Raw genomic sequence first — 9,094 nt, forward strand, 5'->3', positions numbered from 1 at the left:
TACAGAAAAATTTAAACTTTTATATAAACTTATTAGAAGAAATTATTACACGTATGAATACTTTAAATTTAAGGCAGCCATATGAAAACTCTAAACTATTATTGCATTGCTACTGAGTCCGTGCTCCACAAGTTGCTCAACAGCTAAAGCCACACCTGGAAAAATGTTGGAAAATAACATAATGAGCTAACGCTCAGTAAGCAAATCTCATGCATACACATACACATGAATGTCGTGAGTTTGTAGTGCACATATACTAATATGCTGACTTATATACTTATGCATTTCATTTATTGCTCATGCACTTTCAAACTTTACTTTTATGCTCTTTCTTTTAGTTTCACATTTTTATGGGCCCAATATCACTTGTGCACACTGTTTGATTCAGCCAATGCCTGCAGGGCTTGTTACACATATCATATAGAATCCCATGGGTTCTCCTCCGGCTAGCCATCATCTCAGCTAGGCTCATCATAACACTCATTTCATCGTTGCCATAGCTGCCATACTTATTACACATATGGAGGAGAAAGACGGAAACATGGCAAACATATCTGAATGGTCAACTCTGACCTAGCCCACACTAGTGGACAGCCACTATAAGTCTTATAGACTTCCGTCTTCTTTACTGAACTTACTTGATTGCTTCATCAAAACAGTGGCACCCTTTTTAAACATCTTATTATCACTTTGCTTAAGCCTTGTGTCATTAAAATGTTTAACTTTACATAAGACTTTTCAAGACATTTCATAACTTTTCTCATATTCATATGCATGGTCTTATATCACATAATAATGTATCACATAACTGTACCTGCCATGCATACATGCTGATGCTGAAATGCCAATGTTCGTGTTCATGACTGATGTTGATGGTATTCAATCAAGGCATTGTATCACATCTCATATAACTCAAAACATCTTTAGTCATAATACATGAAGCTTTGGGTTGGTGGCGTTGTTATACCTTAACGTAGAGCTATGGCTCAGGTCTAAGGTTTCCAGCCTAAAAACTTAAACGCTTCATATATCATAACATATAACAAATCATGAACATAGAGTAATCCACATATCCATCAACATAAGAACACATACTTGCACATAATTCATATCATTCTTAACCAAGTAAGACATCTTTCACATATCACAAAATTCATCAATTACATATCACATAACACCCTTATGGTGTTCATATAACCATTCTTCACATACTTATCATATGCATCATCATCATACCATACTTAACTCATCAGATGTACACAATCCATGTAGTCATGCATCTTACACTTAAGCACAAAAGGTGAGATTTACTTACCTTAGGTCCTTAGCTTATTTTAAAACGGCTCACCAAGAGTCAATCAATCAAATCCATACAAATCCTATTCAAGGCACATAATTTATTAAATTCTATCTAATCCGTAAATATACACTATTGATAGTGTATATTAATCATACCAGAAACTATATAAATGATAATAATAATTATAATCCTAACAACAATAATAATTATCGTCTATAATTAAACTTATTTCGATATTAATAACAAAATACTTCAATAGCAATACGTATATGGATGTATATATTCAAATAGTCATTTTATAAAAGAAATCATATTTGTAACATAAAGTTGTAATAATCAATATAATGATAATAATATAAATATAAATATTTATATTATTATTAGTTAGTCATAATATCAATTCCAGTGATATAATAAATATACTTTCTCCAAACTTCACTGGTCTTACAAATATCAAAAACTGTAGGAAACTAATATTTGATATTATTTTAATATTCAAATATTAATATACAATAATAATGGTTAGATAATAGGTTTACTATAAATCATACTTTTCATATATATATATGAATCTGTATTATTGATTTACTTAACAAAATAATAACAATAATAATTAAAATTACTTAATCATAATAATTTCCATATTAATATAAAATCAATTAAATATGTATTTTTATACTTGATTTAATATCTAATATTTTCTAGAAAATTAGACAGCACAACGGCTATAAAGTGGACAATTCCAAAATCAAAACCTGTATCAAAAATATATATAATCCCAGACAGCCAGTAAATTACAGAAAATATTCCATATATCAATAATATATAATTATATACCATAAATACACATAATAACAATTACTTTAATCAATCACAATTAAATCAAAATATATAGGTTAAAGAAATTATACCAAAATGATCGGGTTCCACAATAAGTCAAACGATGATTTTCTGAGACTCAAAACGTACTTCGGAACCTCGAACACTAAGTTTCGACCGTCGGTCTACGGTGGATCGCGGTGGCTCGTGGTGGGCCCACCACCCAACTATGGTAGATGTAGGAACAAGTTATTGGGTTTTGAAGCCCACAACACGAGGAGCACGATGGTGGTGACGGATCGGCAAACGGATGCCCGAGGTGGCCGAATCGCAACTTTGAAGTCGCGGGGTGGCCGAACTTAAATCGAGTGGTTGAGGCGTTTAATCGGCGAGTGAGCTCTAGATTCCCGCGTGGGTCGATAGTTCGGAGGCCTCTGAATCCAACGGTCCGGCGCGTGGCTAAAAATGGTGGCCAGAAAGTACTCCTGCGTCGTCGGCAACAGTAACACGCAGAGAGAGAGAGAGAGAGAGAGAGAGAGAGAGAGAGAGAGAGTTTCTGAGGAGAGAGAGAGAGGGGCTCGGGTAAAATGAAAGGCTGAAGCCTTTTATTTTATTTTATTTATTTATTTATTTTTAAAAATTACACTTGGACCCAAAATACTAAAATTCTTTTCAAATAAGCCCTTTAGCCAAACTTTCTTAATTTTATAAAAATCTCCAATTAAAATTATATGACATTTGGGTCCAATACTTGACTACTCAAGTTTCTCTTTCTTTAATCTCATTAAAAACATAAAATCATATTTTAAACACTATTTTTCCATTACTATTTCTTAATTTGTAAAGTTGTACATTTTATGTATTAAAACTTTGATTTATAATAAATAAATGTATTATGAAAATGTTGGATATTACAATCCTTCCCCCGTTAAAATAATTTCGTCCTCGAAATTTCAAACTAAAATTTGATAATCGGAGACAAGAACTACCATTACAAATAAACAGAACAACATTTCACAGCATAAGATTTTATACACAACACTTACTTTCACCCCGAAAACAAAACTTATTCCTGACTTCTTGTAATCCTTATCATATATAAAAAGGCGAGGATGTGTAAACACCTCACATGAGGACTACAATATAGATAGAAAGGAAATAAGCTATAACAATAGTATAAATTACAATGAATGTATACGAAAATACAAACGAATCCTCATCATCCATACTTTTGAACACAAACCACATAACGTAAGAAGAGAAAATGACCATCATCATGAAAACATCCTTGATCTTCATGTCTTACAGTCAATTTTTTTTTTTTTTTTTTTAAGCAGATGCAATTGACTGGTTATACCTTGATAATAGATGCTAAATTGAGCAACAAGTTTGTTCAATAGAAATTTTTTCGGCATAAAAAAATATTTTGGATAACTAGAAAACAATTATATAGCCGATGAAGATTATTCTTTAAAACCAAGTCTCTGTGAAACCCTTTCGTTGTCAAAACCGACTTCTTGCCCTGAATGAGAAATAGTGAGATAGGCCATTCATTAGGTACCAGTTCAGAAAAGCCTGACTCTCATTCTTTCTCTAAGAAAACATTTAAAAATCAAAATTGTTTCCAAATGTATAAAATAATAAAGGGCATATTGATACTATGCTAGAATGCAAATAACCGTGGCCACTCGGAAATTCACACACTTAGCTTAGTATCCCTTCATTGAATAAAACATGGGATAAGTCTTGACTGACCAATCCACCACTTCATCTATGAAAACGAATAATTCTCACATGTCTAATAAGTTAGACATGTCTCATTTCAACACCTATACCAATAATACTCAGTCATCACTTCACACAAGTAATACATTATCTTACTTTCGGGATAAAACAGCTAATATACTATAATTTAATCGCCGAAAGTAATTCACACTACAGAGTAATTCAGTAAATAACATTTATCACCTCGATTCATTCAACAATTTACAAATTGTTTCCATGTTCAAATCAGGATCGCAAAATCAATAGAAGTGATTTCCATGTCGACAACATCTAATAAGTTTGACTTTCATCATCAGAGAGGATAGCGTAACACATTGAACAAGATAAAATCTGTGATATCTATCTTGAAAACAAACAAATTCAAGGATCCAATGACCCAACAGTTCAACACATTTTTCTATAAATAAAATTCATCACATACACACTAAAACACAATCAATCTCAAGCTTTTGAAAACCAAATCATTATTACTTCCGTCCATTACTCAAGCTAAGCAACCCATGGCATCCTCATCATCTCAGCTGAACTTAGACCTAACTTTAGCTTTACCTGAGCCAAATCTTCCCACTATCGAATCTTCACCACAAATTTCTGCACCCCTACCACAGCTAATGGTGTATCCTACGGTACACATCCCAGAACGAAATACTCAATTTCCCAGAGTTTGGCTTCCCAAATTTTATTCTGATACTGGCCTTGTCACAGTGGAGGATTCAGCTATGCTCGATAAAAAGGTGGCCATTAGTATAGGTCAAAGCATACTCACCCCTAAAGACCAAATAATTTTATCCCATAGGTCAGACCTACAAGCTGTAAAAGATTCCTTAGTTCTTACCACTCAGGCGGCAGCATCGGTCTCAAACCTAGGCCAACGGGTTCTTGCAAGAGAACAAGAGGTTGACCACTTGAAAAGGTATATAGAAACACAAAAACAAGAGATGATAACCATTAGAAATGCCAACAAGGCATTGACTCGAGAGAAGGAGAAGTTGGTTAAGGAGAATGGGACTTTAACTACACTTCTTGCTAACTACTCAGTCGATATGAAGGAAAAATTTCAGACACTGCAAACTACTGGGGAGACCCTTAGAGTTGAACAACAAAAGTTGATTGACGAGGTAGAACGTGTCCAAAACCCCAATCCTTAATAGATTATGTATTTTTTTTTTATCTATATATTACTACTGTTTCACTAAAGTCTCTTATCGTGTGTGCTCTCAGCAACAACCTAAAACTTTGCTCTCCAAAACACTAACCTGACATATTAACCCTTAACACACTAACTGAACTGATAGATCACTTTCAAAGCTTGAGAATATCAATTAACAATCCAAACATCGACATCGATAAATCATCAATTATTTATCACATCAATAATCAAGGCATGCATTCCGATAAATAACAAACTTCAGTTTCTCTACCGTGCATGAGAATATTCATTTAACCCAAACTCATACTTATATCATGGAAACTCAAACACACAATGAGTTTCTAATACAATTATACAACATCATTAACATACATTAACTAAAATATGGATAAATTATACTAACCATTAACGTGTGGCTTGTCTTGTGGCGGAACTCAGTAGCATTTCAGATCCCAAAATCTAATAACATAACGAGTATACGACATCTACAAACTCAAAGCTCTGATACCATTTGTAACGTCCCTAAGGTAGGGTACGTCTGCCACATACTCGTAATTCTAGGGTTTACGAGTATGTAAGGCACTTGACCAAAAGAATTAAATAAAATGATACGAAGAAATACAGAAAAATTTAAACTTTTATATAAACTTATTAGAAGAAATTATTACACGTATGAATACTTTAAATTTAAGGCAGCCATATGAAAACTCTAAACTATTATTGCATTGCTACTGAGTCCGTGCTCCACAAGTTGCTCAACAGCTAAAGCCACACCTGGAAAAATGTTGGAAAATAACATAATGAGCTAACGCTCAGTAAGCAAATCTCATGCATACACATACACATGAATGTCGTGAGTTTGTAGTGCACATATACTAATATGCTGACTTATATACTTATGCATTTCATTTATTGCTCATGCACTTTCAAACTTTACTTTTATGCTCTTTCTTTTAGTTTCACATTTTTATGGGCCCAATATCACTTGTGCACACTGTTTGATTCAGCCAATGCCTGCAGGGCTTGTTACACATATCATATAGAATCCCATGGGTTCTCCTCCGGCTAGCCATCATCTCAGCTAGGCTCATCATAACACTCATTTCATCGTTGCCATAGCTGCCATACTTATTACACATATGGAGGAGAAAGACGGAAACATGGCAAACATATCTGAATGGTCAACTCTGACCTAGCCCACACTAGTGGACAGCCACTATAAGTCTTATAGACTTCCGTCTTCTTTACTGAACTTACTTGATTGCTTCATCAAAACAGTGGCACCCTTTTTAAACATCTTATTATCACTTTGCTTAAGCCTTGTGTCATTAAAATGTTTAACTTTACATAAGACTTTTCAAGACATTTCATAACTTTTCTCATATTCATATGCATGGTCTTATATCACATAATAATGTATCACATAACTGTACCTGCCATGCATACATGCTGATGCTGAAATGCCAATGTTCGTGTTCATGACTGATGTTGATGGTATTCAATCAAGGCATTGTATCACATCTCATATAACTCAAAACATCTTTAGTCATAATACATGAAGCTTTGGGTTGGTGGCGTTGTTATACCTTAACGTAGAGCTATGGCTCAGGTCTAAGGTTTCCAGCCTAAAAACTTAAACGCTTCATATATCATAACATATAACAAATCATGAACATAGAGTAATCCACATATCCATCAACATAAGAACACATACTTGCACATAATTCATATCATTCTTAACCAAGTAAGACATCTTTCACATATCACAAAATTCATCAATTACATATCACATAACACCCTTATGGTGTTCATATAACCATTCTTCACATACTTATCATATGCATCATCATCATACCATACTTAACTCATCAGATGTACACAATCCATGTAGTCATGCATCTTACACTTAAGCACAAAAGGTGAGATTTACTTACCTTAGGTCCTTAGCTTATTTTAAAACGGCTCACCAAGAGTCAATCAATCAAATCCATACAAATCCTATTCAAGGCACATAATTTATTAAATTCTATCTAATCCGTAAATATACACTATTGATAGTGTATATTAATCATACCAGAAACTATATAAATGATAATAATAATTATAATCCTAACAACAATAATAATTATCGTCTATAATTAAACTTATTTCGATATTAATAACAAAATACTTCAATAGCAATACGTATATGGATGTATATATTCAAATAGTCATTTTATAAAAGAAATCATATTTGTAACATAAAGTTGTAATAATCAATATAATGATAATAATATAAATATAAATATTTATATTATTATTAGTTAGTCATAATATCAATTCCAGTGATATAATAAATATACTTTCTCCAAACTTCACTGGTCTTACAAATATCAAAAACTGTAGGAAACTAATATTTGATATTATTTTAATATTCAAATATTAATATACAATAATAATGGTTAGATAATAGGTTTACTATAAATCATACTTTTCATATATATATATGAATCTGTATTATTGATTTACTTAACAAAATAATAACAATAATAATTAAAATTACTTAATCATAATAATTTCCATATTAATATAAAATCAATTAAATATGTATTTTTATACTTGATTTAATATCTAATATTTTCTAGAAAATTAGACAGCACAACGGCTATAAAGTGGACAATTCCAAAATCAAAACCTGTATCAAAAATATATATAATCCCAGACAGCCAGTAAATTACAGAAAATATTCCATATATCAATAATATATAATTATATACCATAAATACACATAATAACAATTACTTTAATCAATCACAATTAAATCAAAATATATAGGTTAAAGAAATTATACCAAAATGATCGGGTTCCACAATAAGTCAAACGATGATTTTCTGAGACTCAAAACGTACTTCGGAACCTCGAACACTAAGTTTCGACCGTCGGTCTACGGTGGATCGCGGTGGCTCGTGGTGGGCCCACCACCCAACTATGGTAGATGTAGGAACAAGTTATTGGGTTTTGAAGCCCACAACACGAGGAGCACGATGGTGGTGACGGATCGGCAAACGGATGCCCGAGGTGGCCGAATCGCAACTTTGAAGTCGCGGGGTGGCCGAACTTAAATCGAGTGGTTGAGGCGTTTAATCGGCGAGTGAGCTCTAGATTCCCGCGTGGGTCGATAGTTCGGAGGCCTCTGAATCCAACGGTCCGGCGCGTGGCTAAAAATGGTGGCCGGAAAGTACTCCTGCGTCGTCGGCAACAGTAACACGCAGAGAGAGAGAGAGAGAGAGAGAGAGAGAGAGAGAGAGAGAGAGTTTCTGAGGAGAGAGAGAGAGGGGCTCGGGTAAAATGAAAGGCTGAAGCCTTTTATTTTATTTTATTTATTTATTTATTTTTAAAAATTACACTTGGACCCAAAATACTAAAATTCTTTTCAAATAAGCCCTTTAGCCAAACTTTCTTAATTTTATAAAAATCTCCAATTAAAATTATATGACATTTGGGTCCAATACTTGACTACTCAAGTTTCTCTTTCTTTAATCTCATTAAAAACATAAAATCATATTTTAAACACTATTTTTCCATTACTATTTCTTAATTTGTAAAGTTGTACATTTTATGTATTAAAACTTTGATTTATAATAAATAAATGTATTATGAAAATGTTGGATATTACAATCACACCTCGCAAGGAATGACCTAGGAAACTAAGCTTGTCAAAAGCGAAGTAAGCCTAGTGTCACTAGCCCGAGAATAGAAAAACCTAGGAGACTAGTCTTGAGTCTATGACCTAAGAAACTAAGCTTGTTCAAACAGAGTAGGCTTATCATCTAGAGACTAAACTAAGAATCTTAATAGCGCGAGAACGGACATGCGTCTCCTCCCGTGGACATTGCGCCCGAGGAACTCCGACCAAGTCCCTTAATCTTGAGATGCAAATGGAAGACCGAGTACTCTGTACTCGGTCCCGGGGCATGGACTTGGAACACCTCTTGTGGATATTGCACCCGAGGAGCTCTGACCAAGTCCCCAATATGCCTCGAGCAAAAGTAGCATCGGGA

The 9,094-nt window shown here is 33.5% G+C and overlaps 2 long non-coding RNA genes across 2 annotated transcripts; both read right to left on the bottom strand.

Moving 5' to 3' along the window:
- On the bottom strand, window positions 1-3,868 carry LOC133791288 (uncharacterized). Its single transcript, XR_009874164.1, has 3 exons — window positions 2,212-3,868; window positions 1,316-1,379; window positions 1-155 (listed from the first exon to the last, which is right to left on the bottom strand). It is a non-coding gene; the product is annotated as an uncharacterized LOC133791288 (long non-coding RNA).
- Window positions 3,869-5,673: 1,805 nt separating this feature from the next.
- On the bottom strand, window positions 5,674-8,400 carry LOC133791295 (uncharacterized). Its single transcript, XR_009874165.1, has 3 exons — window positions 7,885-8,400; window positions 6,989-7,052; window positions 5,674-5,828 (listed from the first exon to the last, which is right to left on the bottom strand). It is a non-coding gene; the product is annotated as an uncharacterized LOC133791295 (long non-coding RNA).
- Window positions 8,401-9,094: the final 694 nt, after the last annotated feature.

The sequence above is a fragment of the Humulus lupulus genome, chromosome 1, assembly GCF_963169125.1.
Source record: "Humulus lupulus chromosome 1, drHumLupu1.1, whole genome shotgun sequence".
NCBI lineage: Eukaryota > Viridiplantae > Streptophyta > Magnoliopsida > Rosales > Cannabaceae > Humulus > Humulus lupulus.